This window comes from Aegilops tauschii, chromosome 3 (genome assembly GCF_002575655.3).
Source record: "Aegilops tauschii subsp. strangulata cultivar AL8/78 chromosome 3, Aet v6.0, whole genome shotgun sequence".
NCBI lineage: Eukaryota > Viridiplantae > Streptophyta > Magnoliopsida > Poales > Poaceae > Aegilops > Aegilops tauschii.
This window is the reverse complement of record NC_053037.3, coordinates 299,172,485-299,199,529: the sequence shown is the minus strand read 5'-3', so window position 1 is coordinate 299,199,529 and position 27,045 is coordinate 299,172,485.

Below are 27,045 nucleotides of genomic sequence, written 5' to 3'. Positions count from 1 at the left end.
GCAAAGCCTCAAGAAAATGGCGGTACACATGTACGGAGTAGACAGCATGCCCGTCGCGTTCGCGTCGCACCCCAGACGGTCGGGCGGTCTGGCACGCCGCTCTCCGATTGGAACGCGCGTCATATTGCGTTTGCACACACATATGGGACCGCAATTGAGAACCGACCATAGGCACACTCCCCGGCCCCGCAAGTCAGGCGAGTTAATAGAAGAGAGAGACGAGCGATAGTACTGGAGCAGTGTTGTACAGACGTCAGTGCCTGGACGATCCGTGCATGACACGGGAGATTAGTTCGTCCATGTATGTGACCAGACTCTAGCAGACGGTTGGATTGGCTATCGTCTACATATTGTGCAGGCTGTGTTGTACATGGTTGTAGTTCCGATGAGAAATCTGAAAAAAAAGGTTTCTTGTCATCTCGCAATATTAGGTGTCATGTGCTTCATATCATTGCGAGGGTTAAACGGCGACAACTGAGTTCCTCCATGGCGTTGGTCATTGGGGGCATATGCATGAAGACTACTCGGCTGCCATCTAGGTCAAGCCGGCTATGTTAATTAGGACATCTATCGATGGACCCCTTTTCTACGAGTTTATCTTTAATTTGAGCTTTGATCCTCGTCTAGTTTGTCCGTCGGGATTCATGTTGTCTCCTTGGGGCGATGAGGTTATCGTTTCTTGTCATGTGCCATATTTTCATGTTATATGTTAATCCGGTGCTTTAGATCAAAATGAAAACAACTGCGCCTCCGGGGCACGTTCATGAAGACTTCTAGACAGTCATTGACGAGGTCAAGCCGGCTCCGGTAGATAAAAGAAAACTACTCCACTATATAGGCAGGAGCCTCCGCGCTTGCTTGCTAGTGTTGCTCTCTTCACACTATCTTGTCCTCTCCAGATCTAAACACGACAGCGGTGGCCACACTCTCTCTCTGCTCACTGCTAGTCGCAGATCCAGCCGGATCCTCTCCGCCGGGGAAGGTGAGAAGGTGCAATGTTCAAGCGGTCGTCCTCGGTGACGGCTCTTACCCACTGTCGGCGCGTCTCGATCAGCGTGCCTTTCTGTTCTCTCCCACGCACTGCCGGCTAGGGAGGGCCTCCGACCCTTCTTCCTTGCTGCCGTAGTGTGGGCGGATCCGGCCTCCCGCCGCCCACCTAGCGACATCCCGGTGACCCTCAGATATAACTTCCTTCAAAACCGGCCTTGGTCTACTTCCCCAGCTCCTGACATTGCTGCATTTGTATCTTTTACTATTTCTCAGGGGCCCTCGTAGATAGGATCGATCGGCTGTTCGAAAGCCACCTAAATTTTTATTGTTAAGAGGTAAAACTAGTTCATGCACTCGAATCTAGTACTACTTGGTTCAAACAGGGAAGAAAGGGGGTGGGGATGGGGGAAGATTTGTTACCTGAATCTAGGACTTGGTCGAAAGAGAAAATAATGTGGGCGAAAAGTAGAAGAGACTAGCTATCCAACTGGTCTCTTGGTCTAATATGGAAATAAAGGGAAACACAGTACAAACTCAATATAAACCGATCTATTAGTTTAAAAAAGGAAAGAAAGTGGGGACTGGGGGACAAGTCAACAGAGTATGTCCAGCACTAGATTTGCTAGCCTCACACAGTATAAGGTGGCTATACCAAACAAAAATGGGACCAACCCAGATATCCTGTTCTGATGTTTGTTGCCCCGAGCCCGTCTTATGTAATGCCACTGGTAAAATGTAGTAGTCGCACTGTTAAAAGTAAGGACACATTATACCAATGTTGTTTTCAATGTAATGCCTCCGGTAATATGAATCAATGGCACTGTTTTTCATGTCCTGCTAAATTTCCCATTAAGATAAGTTGCTTCTTTTCGTTAGAAATGCAACTGTCCTGGTCCGCCTACTCTCCCGTGCCCAAATACCAACTCTGTAGCAGTTGTTAATGTAATGCTGCTGGTTAAATGAAGCAATGGCACCATTAAAGTAATGTCGTATTTAACGGTTGTCATAGTTAATCCTAATGCCCACACTAATATCTAGCAATGTTGCTGCTTTAGAAATTGCTACTGTCCTTGTAGGATTGCCATTCAGATAAGGAACATGCTTCTTTTCATTTGATGTATGCTTTATCACTTGTTAGTCACCCTCCTTTCCACCTTTTCGTGCTTGATGTTAGTTGAAATGCACAAATGATATCCAAATTATAGTTGAACATTCCACAACAAACCTTGGTGTTGCTCAATTTTATTGCAACTAATGAAGAAGCTGCTAGCTCATGGGACATTGCTTCATTTTAGGTGAACTGCACAAAAAGGTCCCATGAATTGAATCATCCATGCATGTTGGTGACTGGTGTCATCCCATCTACGATGGGGTTGACTGCAGATATGGTTCCCATCACGAGGTATGTTCCTTTTTGGTCCGACTGTTTGCCAAAGATCCTGCATGTTGAGTCTACTCTTGTGCTACTGTTTTGGCACTGCCATGATAAAGCGGTAATGTTATTATTTTTGCACCTTAATATAGTGGCACTATTAATTTGAGGCAATGTTTTGGCACCGCTAGTGCCACTGATTTTTTTATACATCAAAAGAGGGGGTTTCCTTCGATTTCATTAAAGAAACCCAACCATAGAGAACCATTATCCGACAACATCTCAGTGTAAATGGGCAGTTATGCAACTACTACTAGAACAGACTGAGTACTAGCAGGAGACAAGTTCGCCTCATAAGCTAGGCAGGTGGGGGGACGCAGCACCAGCTCGACCAAGTTTGGATTACAACCCAAATGCTACCACAGAAACATCAGGGGGGAAGATAGGACTGAAAGAGCCAGCTTCAGCATCCCAGTCTAAGCACCCCCAGCCTCCATCCTTGCGACGCACGATACACCTCGCTTGCTACCTGCTCGACCCTAGTGCCACTGCTAAAATGAAGTAACAATACAGTTAAAATAGAGCGAGTGTCCTCTCTATCATTTCATTTCCAATGTAGATAAAGAAAGTGCTTCTCTTTGTTAGTATATATTTCATCAACTAGTCCCATTGTTAATGTTTAAGCGTTTCTGCAAACTGGGGTGCTTAATTTTAGTTGATCTGCACAAAAATAGAGATTGGAATGTCTCAAGGCCCCTCCTTATACTACCATTGTACACTGATGTTCATCACTGGCAGAAGGAGTATTGGGGAGAATTGGGTCGATTTCCAGTATGAGGCGTCGCAGGGCCCATCTCGCCCTCACAGCATGGCATACTATGATACTATCACAGTATTTTCTTCTATTTATTAGTGTATGTTTCATCAACTAGTGCCACTATAATGTAATCACACTTTTTCATTATCTGTGCAAACAGGCTTATTCAGCTGCATTTTGGTGGAACTGCACAAATGTACGGATGGAACCGACATATATGTAGAGTGCGAGGTGTGCCAAGTAAAAATTACCAACACCAACCATGCTCCATGAGCGCATTGGCATCCACCACCACCAGTGGGATGTGTGGCAATCTCTATGGACGGATCTTTCTCGGCAGCAAATCCTCTAACCAAATACTAGTAGCTTATATTGGCAGTTTTCTAGGGAGTACTCTTTTCTGAAAGAAGCACCAATCTATTTTTCTTTATTTGTACACAGTCTCACAACTTTGTTTTTGGTCCAGAGCTATTTTAGGGTGATTGGCGTAGTACTCAGAGACTGATTGTAAGCAAGATTTTCATTAGCCATCATGCTAATTGTAAGCATGAGCAGATGGAAGATTAGTTTAGTGCGAAGCTTACCTTAAACCCTACTGCCACCGTTGAAACGAGGTGAGCGTCGAGGGAACCGTGGAGAACGGCGGGGAAGCGACGTCGCGCCATCCGGCCTCCTCTTGCGGTGGGAGAACGAATACTCCTGTGGCTCCGGCTGGCTCTGCACCCTCACGAACGGCACACCGTACTCGATCGATCCGTTATCCTCTAGATGCTTGACCTTCGACCTGTACGCCCACCACCTACGCCTGACTTTCGCCTCGAGGGGGTGGTTTTGCAATGGAGAAGAGGGAGAGGCAAGACAGTGGTCTTGCAATGGAGAAGAGAGAGAGGTGAGACGGTGGTTTTGCAATGGCGAAGATGGAGAGGAGAGGGGGTGGTTTTGCAATGGAGAAGAGGGAGAGGCGAGACAGTGGTTTTCGAATGGACATGATGGAGAGGAGAGGAGGTGGTTTTGCAATGGAGAAGAGGGAGAGGAGCGCGCGGCAGCGATTTAGTATTGGACAAGAGGGACGGCGCGCTGTGACTGGATCAAAATCAAAATCAATTTACCCTTCAATTAAGAAAGCGAACCCACATTAACTAGTCTCCCTTTTATTCTGGGTCATAATTGACCATGATTTTCACAAATAAAATATATGTTATACGTTGCAAAAATAATACAATTTGAAAGTACATTCAGATACGAACCAAACGATACAATTTTTCGTGACATGCATTCACTTTTTGCTTGTCAAATACAGTACGTGGTCAAACTTTGACCCAAAATATGCAAAACACAAAAACACTTACAAGACCAGCGCCGCTCCTCTCCTGTTACACCACCGCCGCTCCTCTCCTGTTCCAATCTAAATCCAACGCCGCTCCTCTCCTCTGCCATTTCGAAACCACCGCCCCTCCTCTCCTGTTCCAATCCAAAACCAGCGCCGCTCCTCTCTCGATCTAATCCAAAACCAGTGCCGCTCCTCTCCTCTTCCATTCAAAAACCACCGTCGGCGAGTGAAGGTGTTGTGGAGAAGTAGATCGATGGAAGAGTACAACCGATACGTGAGGATCGCAGACGGCGACCCTGTGCAGCTAGCAAGGATGTTGGAGATACAGTCTTGGTTTCACAACAAGGACCAACTAGCGGCGCCGGCGACATCCATGGCCAAATATCTGCAACTGAGCGAAAAGGCGGGGATAGTCCCGAAGGGAGTCGCGCGGGAGTACATAGAGCTGCTCCTCTGGGCCATGGAGAAAACAGATTCACCGAATCCGATCATGAAGGAGCGGTGGTGGGAGTATCGACCCCAAATGGAGCATCCACCAGAGATTGAAGGATCGAGCATCTAAATGGTGCCGTTTGTGAGGGTGTCGTGCCAGAGCGAGCCGGTGGAGTCTTCGTCGATCGAACCCAACTACAAGAGGAGAAAAGCAGTTGGCCCCATGATGCTTCCCCGCCATCCTCTCCCTCGTCATTCACATCATCTCACGGGGCGGTTATCTGCCGCCGAGGAATATGAGGGGACTGCCCCCCCAACCCAATAGTCGGACAGGTTGTGAATTGTCAGGAGGAGCTTAGGGTTGTCAGTATTTGCAGGTTGTGAATTGTGTTTTGTGTTGTGTATTTTGAGAGTACTTTCATATATGAATGTCTTTTGAATTTCAGATTTGCAGTATTGAGCATATGAACTATTTTATGAATTCTAGAGATCTATTTTTAGCACTTAAAAAATGTAGTTTCATATAGAAGTGTAGACAATGTGATTCTCAGAGAAGAAACTGCAAGTTTTAGTTTCAGATAAGAAACTGCAAGTTTCAGAGGCAGAGCATTTATATTAACACGCCCTTTTAAAACAGGGATAAAATCATGTTGGAAGTTTTATTCATGGTCGAAAATGGAACTACCAGCCAGTTAACATCATGCTGATCAACATTCATGCATAGCACATCTTTATATGATGCACAGTCAAAAAGATATGCTATTTTCAAAATGCCCACACAATGTCGAGTGTGCGAAAAACAGAGAAAACGAGGGACGAAGATTCACCAAGTGTTGGATGTGGTGTGCGTAGATGACAATGGGGATCCACATGTCAATAATGGCAGAGGAAAAAAAATTGGAGATATTTTCACTGCATCAGGTGGAATCGAACCCGGGCGGAACAGCGGCCGGGTAGTGTCACTTGGCCACTGGGCTAGTTCAATAGTTTTGGTAGAAATAAGACACTGCATCTAGTATGCCTTCGCCGGCTCCGGTGGTTCGTTCTCGTCCTCCGCCTTTGTGCGCTCGCCGCGGTGCCGATGTCTGCCGTTGTGAACATGCTGAACAAACAAGAGGAATCTGGAGAGGACTGTACATGGAGAGGCAGACAGTCGGGACCCACCAGATCTATGGCCGTACGCAAGCAAGTGCCTCATTGAAAAAATACTTCCTCCTAATGCTATACTGACATTGGGGCCCACAGGTTTGTCAACATAGTTACATTTTTTTGAGTTGCTTCAACGTAGTTACTAAAGGAGATAAATTTACAACAAAGCCGGGGAGCTGGCAGGTATCATTTATTATCAGTTGGCCAGCAAGTATCAGTTGGGTTGTGGGCTGCCCCGTCTAGGCTTTTTTAACATGCGCAGACCACGACATGCCGGTTTGTATTTTCTTGAGGGCCGTCATGTATCGACCGGCCTATGGACCTCTCATCCTAGCTTTTATTTTTCCTGAAACATCCGCAGCCCAACTTATGTATTTTTTTTGAAGAAAACGCAGAGGTCTGTTCTATTTTTCTATATAAGAATAGGAACGTCAGGTCCAACTTATGTTTCCCTTCTAACTATATTATATATATTTATACTATTTTATATGTTATTATATATTATTGTTATTGTCATGATATATTTAACAGATACTTACATATATAAGAAAACAATATCCCACGTCTTATAAACTTATAAAAATAATTTTTTAACAATAAAATCCTGGATTTTTTACATTAAGGCAACGAAAATCCTGGTGATTGTGTACAAAAGCTTGGTAAGATTTAAGGACCAATGTAATAATAAATCGCTTATTATTTAAATATATTTATAACAAAATGCTCAGTCCTTGTTTATTTTTTGATAACATTGCTGCGCCCAACCCAACATTATAATTAGAACCAGCCCAGCAAAATCGTGTATTTAGAGAAAGTGCAAATGGGCTGTAATTTTTTAGGAAAAAAAACTAATGGGACACATAGACGCTACATTATTTGTTCTGCCAACCCAGCAAATTCATGTATTTCAGAAAGTGAAAATAAGCTGATGTTTTAAAAAATGGGTCGCATGGACGCTACATTATTTGTTCACCCAGCCCAGCAAATGGACTGTAATTGTCAAAAAAAAGATTGAATGGACTGTAAATTCTGAAAAAATGGGTCGAGTATGTGCCACATTTTTGGAGGCTGAAATGTGGGCCAACAGGTCGAAGCCAACGCAAGTCGTTGTCAACTTAGTCAACAAATGATTCTGACATCGCTAGACGTTGGATTTACATCCAATGACCGGCATCCATCTTCAATCTCTCGTCTTCTTCCTCCAGCGCCGCCGGGACCACCTGCTCCCGCCTCCTGCTGCTAGCAGCTCTGCTTAGCACGCTTCACTGTGAAGCACTATCCCACCACCGGCCAAGCCATCCCTCCACCTCTCCACACCTCTTGTTTTTCTCCGCCGACTACCGAACCACGCTGCACCGGAACCAATTAACCCTCGTACACCTCTCCGTCTGCGTCTCCACTCCTGCGTCTTCCCATCTCCGGCTCGTTGCTGTCCTGGGCCTCGCCGTCGTCCACCACCTTGGATGCGCTCGGCGTGGCATGGTCAACACACAGAATGAATACTCCCCCTGCTAGCTGGGACCCACCATAGTGGAAGGCTGACTTGTGGGCCTACTAAGTTGACGCGGACGGAGGGCTTTGTCAACTTAGTCAATATGAACAATTCTAGCTCCAGTGACCATATGATGTCCATCCAACGGCCATAGTGCTTCTTCAACCTCTGGTCTTCTTGCTCCAGCCGCCCAAACCAGCGCTGGTCGTGCCGCCTGCTCCTGCCTCCCGTGGCCGACTGTGCTGCCGCGGAGGCCTCACCGCCCCCTACTACTCCCACTGCTGGCCAGGCCATCCCTCTACTCACCCACACCCCCTATTATTCTGCGGCGACGGCAGCCTCACACCGCAGCCAAACCAGTCAACCCTCGTACTCCTCTCCGCGTGGGCATCCACTTCCACGTCTTCCCCGGCTCCGCGTCGTCCCCTTCCTAGGCCTCACCGTCGTCCACCACCTTGTGCTCTCGGTGAGGCGTGGTCACTGTGGTCAAGGAATGACTTCCATTGGAAGAGTACTGTACGTGGAGAGGCTGACAGCTGGGTCCACGACCGCAGCAAGGAAGTGCAACCTTATTACGAGTAAAATAATGATTCCTCCACCTGACAGCACGGACCCACCGAACAGGCCACCGTATTTCGCAAAAAAAAACATTTCCCCCTGACTGCTGGGACCCACCAGCTACATCTTCGCACGCAAGGAAGTGCCTCCTTATCCTCCCTGGCGGTCGGGACCCACCTGGTCGAAGCGTATGTAGCGTTGTCATTCTGGTTGTGAACATGTATATACATACTGGTCGATCGGTTTGTCTACAGGCTGCAGCGATGAACCGTGGCCGAGTAAGGAAGGGCACGTGTTGTAGTAGAGGCGCAGATGTATCATGTCACGCAGTTTCGTCAATATCATGTACAGCTAGGGTGCAAGAAAGTAAATACGGCCATATACGTACATACGGGCGGTGTTGAGGATATAGACCTTAGAGTCACCCGCCAGGAGGGGCCGGGTTACTCATATGGTCATTACCAGAAGCCCGACGCCAAGCCTGAAGACGGTGGGCCAAAGATGGGCTTAAGACCCGGATATGGCTTAAAGCCCGTAGTTGCAATCATTATTATGCTAGAACTTGTAGTGTAAGGCAAGGATAGTTGAGAGTCCGAGCCGGACACTCTTATGAGCCGGCCGGGACTCTGAGAGCTGCTGGGCGTCAGCCTCCCTATATAAAGGGACGACCCGGCAGCGGTTTAGGGACAAGAACAATCTGATCGAAAGCCAGGCATAGCGGTTTAGCTCCCTGGTGATCGTAACCCTAATCAATACCACCTCAAATTGGACGTAGGCTTTTACCTTCACCGTAAGGGGCTGAACCAGTATAAACCCTCGTGTTTCTTGTCCCGCATTAAACCCTTCAAGCTTCCTAGCTGCGATGGCTCCACGACTAAGTCCTAGCTCGAGGACATCTGCCGTGACAATTCCACGACAGTTGGCGCCCACCGTGGGGCCAGCGCACGGTGGATTTGAGTTCTTGAAGGGCAGCTTCGAAGGGCTCAAGGGATACGCTGTGGGCCGGATGACCAAGAGTCGTCGCGGCAAGCTCTACATCGACGATGCAAACTGGGGCCCCGACGCCGGCTCAATTGAGTACGGGTACCGGGTCCCCTTCGGCGGAATTCATGTTTTCATTGGCAAGATTGGTGAGCCGGGCCCTGAGCCGGATCTCTGCGCCGATCTCGTCGAGACGGCTCAGCGTGCGCGACCCGCCCGGGCCCGGCCTGCCTTAAGGCATGCTTTTGTGGGGTGTATCCATGGAGGACTCTCTGATCGATCTGGATCTGGTGATGAGACGGCCGCCGGCTCTGACGGCGAGTCGGCCACCGATGAGTCAAACTCGTTGTATCAACTTCAAGATGGCAGGCTCATGGGTTGTTCCGATGGTGACAGTATTCCAGACCTATTTGAGCCGCCAAGCCGGGTTGGAATCTTTATGGCCGGTGCGCAGCCTGTTCAGAACCCCGCTGCTGGAGCGGGAAACCCGGTGCCTTCTCCGGCTCAGGTGCTGATGGATCTCACGGACAAGATGACGGCCCTGTTAACCGCCACGGTTGACCCGGCAGATCAAGCTCAGCACGATGCGGAGGTGGCACAGTTAAAATTGGATCTAGTGAAAGCTAAGGAGGATCTTGCGGCGGAAGGGATCAGGATGACTGCGGAGAGGGCGGCTCTCGATGCCCAAACTCAGCTGATCCAGGCGCAGTCCTTCCAACTCACGATGGATCAGAATGCGTCCAATGAGGTCATGAGAAGGAGGCATCAAAAGACCCAATCTCGACTCCCTCCGGTTTACGACCCACGCAACCTCTTCAACATGCCAGGTGCAGGGTCTAGTAACCCGCCAGGGGTCATAGTGCCCGGGTCTGGAACCCCTATTCAGCCACAAGTGATGGGGCCTCCCCAGGTGCCCCCTGCCCCGCCTCAGTACGTGCCAATACCCCCGGGTCATTATAATAACCCGCTGGAGAACATGGTCGCTGCGGCAGCACGGCTGGCGGCTCTCCCAGTTGACGGCGACCCTCCGATGGCTATTGAAACCCGCCGGGTCAGGGAACTCCTTCAGACAACACTGGCTCAGCAAGAGGCGTACTCCTACAGCCGGGACAGGATCCACTCGACCCCTCGCCCAGGCCGGAGCCCGAGCTACAGCAGGCACATGGTCTCAGCGACCGGCTCAAGTAACGTCCGACGCCATGACCCGCCCCCTGGCCATGGCCCGGTTCATAACGGAGCCTTCCACGCAGCAGACCAGGACAGAGCGCGGCAAGAGGCGGAGCAGGTGCCTCAATTGACGGCTTACCAGACCCCCCCGGCTTATCCGACGACTTCCGTCGACGTGGGTATCCCTACCAGGACTGGGGGTGTCCCTTGTTTAGTGCCAGCTATCCGCAATGAGCGTCTACCCAAGGACTTTAAAGGCCCTAGGAAGGTGCCCAACTACACGGCTGACTTACAACCCGCAGCCTGGATCGAGAGTTATGAGATGGCCATGGAACTACTGGAGGTCAGTGAGGCGGCAATGGCCAAGTACTTCACCATGATGTTGGATGGGACTGCCCGCACTTGGTTGAAAGGGCTACCACCAAACTCCATCGGGTCTTGGGCTGAGCTGAAAGCCCAGTTCATCCAAAACTTTAAGGATACCTGCAGGCAGCCTATGTCAATTGTGGATTTGACTAACTGTAAGCAGCAGGAGGGTGAGTCCACGACGCGTTGGGTTCGCCGGGTCAAGGAGATCATACATTGATCAGATAAGATGGATGCCGGCTCTGCAGTTTTAATGTTGGAGCAGAATTGTCGTTTCGTGCCCCTGAAGATGAAACTCGGGCGGCTTAAGCGCGACTGAATGATATGGGTACACTAATGGCGGCTCTTGTCAAGTACGCCGATTCTGATGGTACCAAGGATCCCCCTTCAGATGATGAAAGGGCAGGGAAGGGAAAGAAGAATGGCAATGGCAAGGGTCCTCAGCATAACCCGGGGAACCAAGGAGGAGGCAAGCGCAAGGCCGATGGCCGCCTAGAGTTTGTAGCCAACGCCAGCTCACAAGGTAATAACCAGCGACGCAAGGGGAGGCCCCCTCCCCGAGGCGGCGGGTCAGGCCCGACGCTGGAGCAACTGTTGAATGAGCCTTGTCCAAGGCATGGCTCTAGAGAGAAGCCAGTGACTCATCTATGGAAGGATTGTGCAATCATGAAGGCCTTTAAGAATTACAATGGCCCGGGCGGCGGCTCAAATTCTGGTCCTCCGAACGGTCAAGGGGGCTTTAACCAGCAGTCTGGCCAGGGTCATCAACAGCAGCAGGGGGGTTATCAGACCAATCCAAAGCAGCTTAGCGGTGGACAGTATCATGTGTTTACCACTAGTTTGTGCAAGCGAGATCAGAAGCTTCACAAGAGGGCTGTGAATGCTGTTGAGCCGGCGGTTCCACGCTACTTGCGGTGGTCTGAACAGCCTATAGTGTGGAGCAGGGAGGATCACCCTCCACGGGTGGATAATCCGGGTCACTTGGCCCTGGTGGTGGCTCCTCAGGTGGGAGGATATAAGTTCACTAAGGTGCTCATGGATGGAGGCAGCAGCATCAACATCCTCTATTATGAGACATTCCGTCGTATGGGGTTGATTGATAAGAACCTCAGCCAGTCCAACACTATTTTCCACGGGGTGGTACCTGGTAAGTCGGCTTATCCAGTCGGCAAGATTGAGTTGGAAGTGGCCTTTGGAGATGAGAACAACTATAGGGTGGAGAAATTGACCTTTGAGGTGGTCAAGATAAGAAGTCCATACCATGCTATATTTGGACGGCCGGCTTACGCCAAGTTCATGGCACGGCCGTGTTATGTGTACTTACAGCTCAAGATGCCGGGTCACAATGGGACCATTACGGTTCACGGCAGCCAGAAGGTGGCTCTGGAGTGTGAGGAAGGCGATGCGGCTTATGCAGAATCTGTTTGTGCAACAGAGGAGTTGAAGTTTTACAAACACAATGTTGACCCAACAGATATGACCTCTCTGAAAAAGCCAACTACAGAGCAAGAGCCGGCAATGAAATTTAAATCGGCTGATGAGACTAAACTTGTTGATTTTGTTCCAGGTGACTCATCTCAGCAGTTTAGCATCAGTGCCAATCTGGATCCAAAATAGGAAAGCGCGCTCATCGAGTTCATCCGTGGGAATAGGGACATCTTCGCATGGAAACCTTCTGACATGCCAGGTGTACCTAGAGAACTCGCTGAGCACACTCTCAATGTTGATCCGAAATTTAAGCCGGTCAGGCAGTTCCTTCGGCGGTTTAATGAAGAGAGGCGGAAAGCTATTGGTGAAGAGGTGGCCCGGCTCTTGGCGGCCGGGTTTATTGTTGAAGTTTTCCACCCAGAATGGTTAGCTAACCCGGTGCTCGTACTCAAGAAGAACGGCACTTGGCGGATGTGTGTGGACTACACGGACTTAAATAAGGCGTGTCCGGCTGATCCTTTTGCCCTTCCCCGTATTGATCAAATTATCGATGCTACGGCCGGTTGTGCGCGTTTAAGTTTTCTGGACGCTTATTCTGGATATCATCAGATTAAAATGGCGGTGAAGGACCAGGAGAAGACGGCGTTCATCACTCCCTTTGGAGCCTTCTGCTATGTATCCATGCCCTTTGGACTCAAGTGTGCACAGGCGACTTATCAGCGTTGCGTGCAGAACTGTCTTCATAAACAGATTGGACGTAATGTTCATGCTTATGTGGACGATATTGTGGTTAAGTCCATAAAAGAGGAAACCCTGATAGATGATTTGAGAGAAACCTTTGATAATCTCCGGGTCTACCAGATGATGCTTAACCCGGCCAAGTGTGTCTTTGGTGTTCCTGCAGGCAAACTCTTGGGTTTCTTGGTTTCTGACAGAGGCATTGAGGCTAACCCAGAGAAGATCAAGGCCATCACCTCCCTGGCTAAGCCGGCGTGTATAAATGACGTTCAGCGCTTGGCAGGTCGCATCGCTGCTTTAAGCCGGTTTATAAGCCGTTTGGGTGAGAAGGCCATGCCCTTATATCAGTTGATGAAGAAAACTGATAACTTTGTCTGGAATGATGCAGCTAATACCGCCTTTGAGGAGTTGAAGAAGCAGCTGGCAGAGCCTCCAGTCCTTGCTGCTCCGGTTGATAAGGAACCCTTATTGTTATATGTGGTGGCGAACACACGAGCCGTCAGTGTGGCTATAGTGGTGGAGCGCAAGGAAGAGGGTAAGGAGCATCCGGTTCAGCGGCCGGTTTATTATGTCAGCGAAGTGCTCATCGAGTCCAAACAGCGGTATCCGCATTGGCAGAAGCTTGTTTATGGTGTGTTCATGGCAAGCCGGAAGCTTAAGCATTATTTCCAGGGTCATCCCATAACTGTGGTCAGTTCTGCCCCTCTTGGTGATATCATTCAAAACAGAGAGGCCACAGGGAGAATTGCTAAGTGGGCTATAGAACTGGGACCTCATGGTCTCAAATACGTGCCACGCACTGCCGTTAAATCTCAGGCCTTGGTGGATTTCGTCAATGATTGGACAGAGTCACAGGTGCCCGAGCAGAAGCCGGATAACACATATTGGACTATTCACTTCGACGGGTCCAGGCAGTTGGAAGGCTCGGGGGCTGGAGTTGTATTGGCCTCCCCTAAAGGTGACAAGTTCCATTATGTGCTACAGTTGATGTTTCCTTGCACTAACAATGCGGCTGAGTACGAGGCCTTGCTCCACGGTCTTTGGATGGCTAAGGAGATGAGCTTGAGCCGGGTAAGGTGTTTCGGTGACTCAGACTTGGTGGCTCAACAAGTATCAGGCAAGTGGGACTCTAAGGACCCTCTCATGGCGGCTTATCGCCGCGAAGTTGATGCCATTGCTGGGCACTTTCAGGGCTACCAAGTAGAGCACATTGATCGCAGGAAGAACGAGGCGGCTGATGCTCTAAGCCGGCTAGGCTCTCAGCGAAAGCCGGTGCCGCCTAACACTTTCCTGGACGTCCTGTATAGCCCTTCTGTTAAGTTGCCTACAGAGGAAGATTTGGCTGTCCCTGACCCGGAGGCACTGGTGGCGGCTCTCCATATCATACCAGACTGGACAATGTCGTATCTGGCTTACATGACCCGGGGCGAGTTGCCTGAGGATGAAACTTTGGCCAGGCAAATAACCCGGCGGGCTAAGTCAATGATCGTTATCGATGGCGAGTTGCATCATCGCAGTGTCACAGGGGCGTTTCAGCGTTGTGTCTCCCCTGAGGAAGGTCAAGAAATCTTGCGTGAGATCCATGAAGGGGATTGTGGCCATCACGCCGGCTCAAAGTCTCTTGTGGCCAAGGCTTTTCGTCATGGTTTCTATTGGTTGACGGCTCATGCTGATGCAGAGGACTTAGTCAGTAAGTGTGATGGTTGCCAAAGATTCTTGCGACGGGCTCACGTACCGGCTCAAGAGCTGAGGATGATCCCAATTACTTGGCCCTTTGCGGTCTGGGGGCTTGATATGGTTGGACCTTTCAAAAGGTCCAAGGATAAGAAGACCCACCTATTGGTGGCGGTTGACAAATTTACCAAGTGGGTGGAAGCTGAGCCAGTTAGCAAGTGCGATGCGGCCACGGCGGTTCAATTTATGAAAAAGGTGATTTTCCGCTTTGGCTTTCCGCACAGCATTATAACTGACAATGGCACCAATCTATCCAAAGGCGCCATGGAAGAGTTTTGTCAACGAGAGCATATCCGACTTGATGTCTCCTCAGTTGCTCATCCTCAATCCAATGGTCAAGCTGAGAGATCTAATCAGGAGATTCTGAAGGGTATCAAGCCCCGGCTTTTGGTCCCTTTGCAACGGACGCCAGGTTGTTGGGTGGAGGAGTTGCCCTCTGTGTTATGGAGCATCAACACTACTCCTAACAGATCTACAGGCTTCACGCCTTTCTTCATGGTTTATGGGGCAGAGGCCGTCCTCCCCAGTGACATCCGTCATGACTCACCTCGAGTGGCGGCTTATGTTGAGGCAGACAATGAACAGGCGCGCCAAGATGCTCTTGACTTGTTGGACGAACAGCGTGATGTGGCCGCAGCTCGCTCCCCGATTTACCAACAAGACCTGCGCCGTTATCATAGTCGCCGGGTTAAAACCCGGGTCTTCCAGGAAGGCGATCTCGTGCTCCGGCTCATCCAGGATCAAACAGATGCGCACAAGCTCTCCCCGCCTTGGGAAGGACCCTTTGTGGTCAGCAAGAACTTGCACAACGGGCCATATTACCTCATTGACATTGGGGAGCATAAAGATTCACGTAAGTCGGAGGAAGAGACCCATCGGCCGTGGAACATAGCTCAGCTTCGGCCTTACTACACTTGAGTCACCAGCTCTCGTGATGTACATATTTCTCTCGGCCATGTATATATTATGATAAGCAATAAAGCAGGACCTCTGTCCTTTTTTCTCCTCCAAACATGCACGTGTTGTTTTCATTGCAAGATTACATGATGACTTGAAGGAGGATCCGGCTTATGATCGTATTCGAATCTAGCCATAAGCAACAAGGTCACTTGGGGGCTTCCTGTTCAAACATGGGTCGTATTCGAACCAAAGAGAACATAGCTGTCGATGCCCATTTGATTGGCAAAGTGCCGAGCTCATTGGGGAGTTTTCCTTGATCATATTTGAATCATGGTTTCACCCCTTTGGGAACCGACGTGGATCGTATTCGAATCAGCGTCGTTAAACAATTCTTAAAATCACTTGGGGGCTTCCTGTTCAAACATGGGTCGTATTCGAACCAAAGAGAACATAGCTGTCGATACCCTCTTGATTGGCATCGCCACACCCACTGGGGGCTATATGATCGTGTTCGAATCTTAGCATAACCCCTTTGGGCCGGGTCTCTGGTCGGATTCGAACCGGAAGCCCCTAAGTTCTTCTGCTTCATAGTAAGTTTCTTCTGATCATTTCAAAGTGTATACGGTCGGGTCTTACTTTGCCGGCTTAACTTTGGTTTATAGTGTTACTAAACACAATGGGTGTTATTAAGACAGGTAAACCGGAATTTCGGTACCAACCTTCTTTTCCGGGTTATCTAAGCTGGAAGTATGCTTGCAGGCCGCTAAGTATGTTATTTCGGTTCGGCTGTATTCAGGATATTATTGAAGACCACTCCTTTTTTGAATTATATTCCGGGTTATCTAAAACCTATGATTCTCAGGGCGGTCAGCCTCCTCGAGGCTTCTAATTTGTCTTTCTCTGCAGGATAGTTACAGGCAACTATTTTGAGAGTAAGGAAAACAAATGATTAATTATGACCCGGAGAAACATAACGGAGACAATTTCAACAGACTTCAGAATTCAAGGCGTGCACGATGGCACGATAAAGATAAAGTCTTGATCCTACTCTATTACAAGACTCGTTGAGCCCAAAAGGGTGAGGCATTGTTTGGTAAACCGCCAGCCGAGTTACAACGCTTGCTGAGTTGAAGTCTCCGGCTCGTTCCTATCTCCTCCTCCGGCTGATCCCAAGACCTGGAAAGTTGATGACTTCCAGTTGATGCCGCTGAGAGCTTCGAATTGGGCTTCCTCGTCAATTAACCCGGCCGGGTCAATCTCCGGGGCAAAAGTGTGCTGACGAGCCGGCGGGATCAAGTTGAGGGCTTCATAGCGCGGAGTCGGGATCCTCTGATTTTCTGCGTCGTAGCCCGGCTGATACTTGGACAAATCTGTATCGTTGCCAATAAGAGTGGCCACCGGGCGTACGGCCTTCACGCAAGCTGCGAAGTCCTTCTGATCAAAGGCGGTGCCGTCTTCCTTCAGGCTTGGATAGCCAAGGGCGATGTCCGCCGGGTCTAACTCCGGCAGGAACGCCTTGGCCCGGCTTAGCGCGGCGATCGCTCCGGCTCTTGCAAAGGCCCGTCGCAGCTCTTCGATCCGTTGAGGTAGTACAGCGAGCCGGCGAAGGACTTCTGCCAGGTGAGTCAGCACCTCGTTGGATAGGGCCACCACAGCTAAGGCACGCTGTGACCCGGTGTAGAGCTGCTCCACCAGGGTATACACGGCCTTCAGCTTGGTTACCACGCTCTGGTTGAGGTTGGCACTTCTGGGACCTGTTTAACAGAATCAGATAAGCCGCCGACAAGGATGAATTATGAGATGTAAAAATTCTAAACTTGATGAAAACCGGTGAGGCGACTTACCGAAGATCGCGGCCACCATCTGGGACACCTGGTGCTTTAGGCCGGAGAGCTCGGCGGTCTTCTCGGAGAGAGTCTTCTCCGCCTGTTCAGCCCGGTTCACCAATGCGGCCTTTTCTTTGGCCCACGCCTTCCGCTCAGCGTCAAACTCTGTCTTCAGCTTCTCTTGCGCGGCGATGCTGGATACAAACTTGGCATTTGCCTTCCGGGTCTCCATCTCTTGCATCTTCAGCTGGTTCTTGAGATCAGCCATGTCGGCCTCTAGCTTCTTGCCAGCAGCCTGCATACATTTCCGGGTTATGACATGAACAGTTACTATATAAGTCCCAAGCGTTTTCCAAGCAAAGACACTTGGCACTTGGGGGCTAATGCATATTGAATGTATCTATTTACAAACTGCCGGCTCAATTGAGTAAGCCGGAACCTAAGTCTACAACATATTCAATCATAAGTCGTCGACTTGGGGGCTAGCATGGTAAAGGTAACTATGCAGTAAGTAAGAGGACAGCAGAATGATACCTCAGACTTCTGCTGGATCTGGTTCACCATGGCAACCTCTGCATCCCGGCTCTTGTGCACTTGGCTGATGTAGCCAGAGACGAGCTCTCCGATGCTCAGGTTGGCGTAGTCGGAGAGGTCCAGGTTCACCCGGTGGGGCTGCAGCAACTCCCCCTTAGCGGAGCACTTGGCCAGCACGGTAGGTCTCCCCGGCTCAACGAACTCCGTCCGGGTGATTACCACGTCCGGGTCATTTGTTGGTTGAGCCGAGCCGGAGGCCTCCGGGTCAGCAAAAGCTTCTACAGGTGCCGTGTCCATTGGAGTGGTGGCTTCGGGGCGGAGGCAGTTGGCGGTTCTTGGACCGTCACCTCCGGCTCAGGCAAATCCGGCTCTCCGGCCGACTTGGTTTTCTTCGCCCTCTTGGTGAGCTTTGCCTGGGCACTGAAAGAACAACAAAGGTTAGTATAAAAAGTATGAGCAAAGACCAGAACAAATATAAGAGGGTTATCATTACCCGGGCACGGTCTTGAAGGCCGGCAGACTTGACTGCATAGAGTCGCCGGAAGAGGGGGAGGTCTCCTGATAATTTGAGTCAGAAGAATTGAGTGGCTGACGTATAACACCCGCCAACGGATGAAAAGGGTATAAGTGGGAAATAACCTCAGTTCGGCGCTTCCTTGATGCGCCAGGTAACCCGGAGGAGAGGTCGGTGTCCTTGTTGGTCCGGGTGTGACGCCGGCTCTCATGAACCTGTCGCTTCAAAATAAATTGAGGATCTTGATAAGCTAAAGGATGTGAAAAGCTTACTTTCCGGGTTACCCTTCGGACTTTCAGCCTTGGCAAGGGCTCCGAGTCGGAGGAAAGTGACATTACCTCTTCAACCACCGGGTTACTGGCTCCGGTGTCATCCTGTTGATGAACAAGTGTTGGTAAGACAGACAGAGATAAAACAATAAAACATAACAAAGAGCTTGCAGGTTCAGGGGTTACCTCTGACTCGGAGTTGTCGCTTAGTTGCATCAGCTCCGAAGCAGTTGGCCTACTTCCCTTCTTACGGGGAGCGGCTCTTTTGGTGGCTTTCTTCACTTTTCTGGCCTTCTTGGCCGCCTCATGGTCATATTTGACCCGCCAGAACTTGTCGTCAGCCTGAAAAATACAATGATGATTTCTTCAAACGATTCAGATGAAAGTTATATACAGAAGAAGGTGGGATGATCAGATTGGCGGCTTACCGCTGGGGCTGGGTTGGTCTTGCAGAAGGGGGCTAACCCGGTCCTTCCGCAGTCTGCCAGGCTCTCGTTTAAAAGAGCCTTGGTCATCTCCTCTGCAACGTCTTCAGGAAGATCATTGCGGCTGTGTCTCTGAGGGTCGTCCTTTCGGCCCGTGTACTCACACATTAAGCCGGGGCGGCGGCTCAATGGGATCACCCGCCATGATATCTAGACCCGGACCAGATCGATTCCATTCAGACCATTGCCCAGGAGAGCCTTGATCTTGTTAATAGTGGGGAGCAGAGGCTGGCGCTCCGCCAGAGTTAGTTTGTCTGACAGTGGGTGTGTTGACTCCAGACGCGATGGGCGAAAGCCGGGCAGCGGACTTTCATCAGCCGGTGACGTGTCTTGGCAATAGAACCAAGTCATGTTCCAGTCCTTTGGGTGGCTCGGCGGCTCGGCATAAGGGAAAAGACAGTCTCTTCGCCGCTGAATGGAGATGCCGCCTAGCTCTAGACTTGGCCCATTGGCGCACTCATTCTGACGGTTCAAGTAAAAAAGCTCTTTGAAGAGCAGCAGACTAGGTTCTTCTCCAAGGTAAACTTCGCAGAATACTTGGAAGTTGCAGATGTTGGACACTGAGTTGGGTCCTATGTCCTGAGGCCGCAGATCGAAGAAGTTCAGAACGTCTCTAAAAAACTTTGAACCGGGCGGTGCGAAGCCCCGGCTCATATGATCCGCAAAAATCACTACCTCCCCGTCCTTTGGCTGTGGTCTCTCTTCTGATGGGTCAGGGGCATGGTAGGACATGACATCCTTCTTGGGTAGATATCCGGACTTAACAAAATCCGCTAGGGTCTCATTGGTGACATTGGACCTCATCCAGTTGCAAGTAATGGAGGCTTTGGGAGCTTTGGGAGGCATGGTGAAAGTCGGCAGTCTATGATAAAAGGAAAAACGCCCGGGTTAATTATGAGCCGGAAGAAATCTACGGTTCAATGTCAAGGTGGCGGCTTATAAAGGGGACTAATGGTATACATTTAAGTGCACCGGGCTATTTAAGCCGCCCGAGGGATTGAGAGTAATTTGATTGTCTACAGGCTTTATCACAGCTAAGCCGGAAATTTTATGGCGCATGGTTTTCTTTAAGCCGGAAGGTTCTACGACGCGTGGTTTCTTTAAACCGGAACTGTAAACCGCTGTGATTCAATGATTGCAATTTTACTAAGTGTGGTAAAACAGGTTTCACACATCGCAGTAAAATTTTTGGATCAAAACAGTCGGGCAAAAGAAAAGTTTCTAGACCTAGAATAAGATGCTGGAGAAGTTCTTGGGCTCGAACAAGGTTTTTATGCAGTAAAAAGAGAGCTGCTTGCGTGTAAAATGGGTGCTAAACAGTCACTGCAATGGTTCTATGCAAGTCTAAGATCAAAAGGAGGCAGTAAAAATCAAATCTACTGAGGCCCGTGACGAACTACGAAGAACACGGACGAGCTACTCGAGCCCTAGTACGGATCTGCCCTATGGAGTGGCGAGGACTCACCGGAGCTGAAGAGGAGCGGAGGTAGCCGCCGTTTGTCTGGACCGAGTCAGGGTGATGCAGCGGCCAAGGTTGACGAAGACCGGGGGCGCGACGGCGGCGGCAGTAGCAGAGCTCGGGCAGGGGAGCAGTGGCGCGAGGAAGAAGATGAGGGAGAGAGAAGTGGATGAGAGCCCGTCGGGCCGGCCTATTTATAAGGCAAGCTCATAAGTGGGCGCGAGAATCAAGGAGACCACGGCGTGGTTATCTCCCCACGAAACGCCTCGATTTTCGGGATGACAGTAAAGAAAAAGATCCGTTGCGGATCTGGCGGAGTAAAAAACGGGCTTAATGGAAGATGACGTCATGGCGGATTATCCGGAGTCCAGAGGATGACGTCACGCCGGGTTATGGCCTTCACACAATTGTAAGCCGGAGGTTTTCTGTCGAAGGAATGGAAGATTGACATGAGCCGGCTCAAATCAATCTGGGGCCTAATGTTGAGGGTATAGACCTTAGAGTCACCCGCCAGGAGGGGCCGGGTTACTCATATGGTCATTACCAGAAGCCCGACGCCAAGCCTGAAGACGGTGGGCCAAAGATGGGCTTAAGACCCGGATATGGCTTAAAGCCCGTAGTTGCAATCATTATTATGCTAGAACTTGTAGTGTAAGGCAAGGATAGTTGAGAGTCCGAGCCGGACACTCTTATGAGCCGGCCGGGACTCTGAGAGCTGCTGGGCGTCAGCCTCCCTATATAAAGGGACGACCCGGCAGCGGTTTAGGGACAAGAACAATCTGATCGAAAGCCAGGCATAGCGGTTTAGCTCCCTGGTGATCGTAACCCTAATCAATACCACCTCAAACTGGACGTAGGCTTTTACCTTCACCGTAAGGGGCCGAACCAGTATAAACCCTCGTGTTCCTTGTCCCGCATTAACCCCTTCAAGCTTCCTAGCTGCGATGGCTCCACGACTAAGTCCTAGCTCGAGGACATCTGCCGTGACAATTCCACGACAGGCGGGGTCTCAAACGCCTACTTGCGCATACGTACGGCCAGGGCTCATGTACATGGAGAGGCAGCAACGACGTCCTGTTCATCGGCAGCCAACCGGCTGGGTCGGAATGGAGAAACTGCGTCATCGTGTTCATCGGGAGGCAACAAAATGCGTCGTGTTCATCGGGAGCCAACCGGCTTGGACGGAACAGCCGAAACGAGGCCTGGCGTACAGCAGACGGAGGAAACGGCCTTGTGTTCGACCGCCTACGGTCGAAACGGGATCCTGTTCACCGGGAGTGGTGTGGCGTACAGCAAAACGAAGGAAACAGACTTCTCGTCAACCTCCTACGGTCGAAACAGGGTCCTGTTGATCGGGAGGGGTGTGGCGTATCGCAAAACGGAGGAAACAGACTTCTCTTCGACCTCCTATGATCGAAACAGGGGTCCTGTTCATCGGGAGGGGTGTGGCGTACCGCAAAACGGGACTCCACGGGCTACTGTTCATCCACCGTCTACTACCTCGCTCCTGCCTCCACGGGCTACTGTTCATCCACCGTCGACCTCCTCCAGCCTCCACCTGCGACTGTTCATCCACGGCGTCTCCCTCCTGCCTCCACCAGCTACTATTCATCCACGGGCTCTTGTTCATCCAATCTCCACCGCTCCTCCACCAGCTACTGTTCAACCAGCCCTCTCCACGGGGTCCTGTTCAACACTCCTCCACAAGCTACTGTTCATCCAGCCCTCCACCGGCTACTGTTCAACTAGCCCTCCACCAGCTGCTGTTCATCCAGCCCTCCACGGGGTCCTGTTCATCCACCCCCAACCGGCTCAATCGGCATCCTGTTCATCCAACCCCCACCGGGAACTGTTCATCCAACCCCCAACAACGCTCACCGTTCATCAAGAGGCAGCAGGTTTGATCGGCTTCAGTTAGCAGCAGTAGCGAAGGAATCGCTCGATCGGGTTTAGTTAACAGCCAAGGCTCGATGATCGCTCGGGTTCAGTAACTTGTAGCCTACAGTGCAATCGCTCGGGTTCAGTAGGCGAACGCCTCACTCGGGTTCAGTTAGATCCCAACGCCTTGCACCCACGCATGTACGTGTACGAGAGAAACGCGCATCGCTCGGCCCCGACCACCCACCGTAACCGGGAACTCCCCGATATTTTCCTCGCCCTCACTTCTACCACGGTTTTTTTCATCATGGACGTCCCAAAGAATGTCATGCAGCTGCATCTCCAGCCCGCCCGGGACGAAAAGCCCATTTTCTGTCATGATTTTTTGTCATAGAAGTAGGAGCCCACCAAATCTATGATGATACCGGGTTTTGTCACAATTATCGTCATAGAAGTGTCATAAGCATGACAGGAAAAAAATTCATTCGGCCCAAAATGTCAAGGATGTGTCTTTTTTTTGTAGTGTTAGTACAAGTGGAGGCTAGCAAAAAGATTGAGAAGCAACCAACAAAGAAACGAAAATTCACATAAGCGAGCATTAAGCATAACTAACACCAAATAATGCACCATAAGTAGGATATAATTCCATTGCATAACTATTGACTTTCGTGCTTGCATAGGGAATCACAAACCTTAACACCAATATTCTTACTAAAGCATAATTACTCACCAACATGACTCACATATCACTATCATCATATCTCAAAACTATTACAAAGAATTAAGTTTAGTTTGTCCAATGATCTTCATGAAAGTTTTTATTATATCCCCCTTGAATATCTATCACTTTGGGACTAGTTTCATATATTGCAATTGCTTTTGACAAGCTCAAATAAATCTAAGTGAAGAACATGAGCATAAATTTTTTTGTCTCTCAAAATAATATAATTGAAGCAAGAGAGAAATTCTACAAAAATTTACTAACTCTCAAACAAATCTAAGTGAAGCATGAGAGCATTTCTTCAAAAATATTAAAGCACATCGTGCTCAAAAAGATATAAGTGAAGCACTAGAGCAATTCCATAGCTAAAAAAATAAGTGAAGCATGAAGAGCAACTCTAACAAATCATAGCATAATTTTGGCTCTCTCAAATAGGTGTGTCCAGCAAGGATACTTGTGACAAACTAAAAAGCAAAACTAGCAAAGACTCATATAATACAAGACGCTCCAAGAAAAACTCATGATATGTGACGAATAAAAATATAGCTCCAAGTAAAATACAGATGGTCGTTAGAAGAAAGAGGGGATGCCTTCCGGGGCATCCCCAAGCTTAGTTGCTTGGTTCTCCTTTAATATTAACTTGGGGTGCCATGGGGCATGCCCAAGCTTAGGCTCTTTTCACTCCTTATTCGTTCATCCATAGCGATCTCACCCAAAACTTGAAAACTTCAATCACACAAAACTTAACAAAACCTTCGTGAGATCTGTTAGTATAAGAAAACCAATCTTTACTTTAAGTACTATTGCAACCCATTCAAATTTTGTTATTGCATTATATATATTGTATTCTAACTTTTCCATGGCTTATACCCTCCGATAGAATCCATATATTCATCAAAATAAGCACACAATGCAAAGAAAACAGAATCTGTCAAAAACAGAACAGTCCGTAAAGATGCAAATTGTTCTCATACTTCTGTAACTCCGAAATTCTGAAAAATTAGGACAAAAGAGGCAATTTGTATATCTATCTTGTGTAAAACATTCAAAAAAATTAGTCGCTTCTGTGAATTTAAACAATTCTGTTCTTGGACACAAAAGTTCCTGTTTTCCAACAGGATCAAATCAACTATCACCAAAGCTATCCCAAAGGATTTACTTTGCACAAATACTAATTAAAACATAAAAACGAAAATCATAACAGAGGCATAATTGTGCAAAAATTCAAGAACAGAAAGAAAAAGGAAAAAATAAATTTATTCATTGGTTTTGCTCCCAACAAGCGCTATCGTTTTATGCCCCTAGCTAGAAATAATGCATAGATTCAAGAATTGTCATCTTTAGTTTTTGATCCATAGGATGCCCTCATGATTGATTCATATGGGCGGCTTAATTCTTGTTCTAGGGAAGTGTTCCATCCCCTTTCTAAGTGTAAATCGAAATTTAATATTGCCTTCTTTCATATCAATCATGACACTAATAGTGTGTAGAAACGGTCTACCAATTATAATTGGACAAGACGGATTGCAATCAATATCAAGAACAATAAAATCTATGGGCACATAATTTCTATTCGCAATAATAAGAACATCATTAATTGTTCCCAAAGGCTTTTTAATAGTAGAATCCGTCAAGTGCAAATTAAGAGAACATTGTTCAATATTGGTAAGACCAAGCACATCACGTAAAGATTTCGGAATTGTGGAAACACTTGCACCCAAATCACATAAAGAAAACACTCATGATTTTTAATCTTGACTTTAATAGTAGGTTCTCATTCATCATGTAGTTTTCTAGGAATTGAAATATCTAATTCCAATTTTTCTTCTAAAGCTTTCATCATGGCATCTACGATATCTTTAGTAAAAGCTTTATTTTGTTCATAAGCATGGGGTGAATTTATCATGGATTTCAACAAATAAATACATTCAATCAAAGAGCAATTGTCATAATTAAAGTCTTTGTAATCCAAAAGAGTGGGCACATCACTAGTTAAAGTTTTAACCTCTTCAAACCACTTTAATCAATTTTCTCATCAAGATTTTCACCCTCCGAATTACCGGGACGCCCTCTAGCTAAAGTTGACTCTTCTTCAATCCCTTTATCATTAATTTTAATTTTACTAGACAAGGAATCAATAGAAGAAACACCAATCACTTTAAGATCTTCACCATTTTTATAAAAGCAATCACTAGAAAACGCTCTTTCTAAAAAATCTCTTTTAGCTCTAAGCATAGTGGTTCTTTTCTTGCTTTCATCCATAGAAACATATAAAGCTTTAATTAATTCCTCAACCTTGGTGAAAAGGTTTTAAACTTGAGATTTTCTACATCATGGGAAATTCTATCAATGCTTCTAGACATATCATCAATCTTATTCAACTTTTCTTCTATCGTAGTATCGAAAGATTTTTGAGCATTGATAAATTATTTAATATTATTCTCAAGATCAGAGGGGTTCCTATTATTATTGTAAGAAGAATTACCATAATTATTAGAGGAATTTTCAGGAAAAGGCCTAGGATTAAAATTACCTCTATAAGCATTGTTACAAAAATTGTTTCGCGAGACAAAATTTATACCTACGGATCACTATTTTGCTCAATCAAACTAGACAAAGGCACATCATTAAGATCAATACGAGAACTTTTATTAGCAATTGATGTTTGCTTGAACTACGTCGGTATTTCCCCAAAGAGAAGGGATGATGCAGCACAACAACGGTAGCTATTTCCCTTTGTGACGAGACCAAGGTTATCGAACCAGTAGGAGAACCACGCAACACCACGTAAACAACTCCTGCACACAAAGAACAAATATTTGCAACCCGACGTAAGAGAGGGGTTGTCAATCCCTCACGGGTAAAAGGATAGGTAAAATTGTAGTAGATTGGATAAATAGATCTTGCGGGAACGCGAGATAAAATAAATAACAATGAATTGCAGCAAGGTATTTTTGTATTTTTGGTTTAATAGACCTAAAAATAAAAGCAAATAAAAATAGATCGCGAAGGCATATATAATAAAGAAGAGACCCGGGGGTCGTAGATTTCACTAGTGGTCTCTTGAGAAAAATAGCAAACGGCGGGTAAACAAATTACTGTTGGGCAATTGATAAAACTTCAAATAATCATGACGATATCCAGGCAATGGTCATTATATAGGCATCACGTCCAAGATTAGCAGACCAACTCCTGCCTGCATCTACTACTACTACTCCACACATCGACCGCTATCCAGCATGCATCTAGTGTATTAAGTAAATGGAGAGACAAAGTAATGCAATTATAACGATGACATGATGTAGACAAGATCTATTTATGTAGAAATAGACCCCATCTTGTTATCCTTAATAGCAACGATACATACGTGTCGGTTCCCCTTCTGTCATTGGGATCAAGCACCGTAAGATCGAACCCATCACAAAGCACCTCTTCCCATTGCAAGATAAATAGATCAAGTTGGCCAAGTAAAACCCAAATATCGGAGAAGAAATACGAGACTATAAGCAATCATGCATATAAGAGATCAAAGAAGACTCAAATAACTTTCATGGATAAAAAAGATAGATCTGATCATAAACTCAAAGCTCATCGGATCCCAACAAAAACACCGCAAAAAGAGTTACATCATATGGATCTCCAAGAGACCATTGTATTGAGAATCAAAAGACAGACAGGAAGCCATCTAGCTACTAACTATGGACCCATAGGTCTACAATGAACTACTCACGCATCATCGGATAGGCACCAATGAACATGATGAACCCCTCTGTGATGGTGTCTAGATTGGATCTGGTGGTTCTGGAACATGCGACGGCTGGAATTGATTTCTGTCGACTCCCCTAGGGTTTCTGGAATATTGGGGTATTTATAGAGCAAAGAGGCGGTGCAGGGGGCCGCCGAGG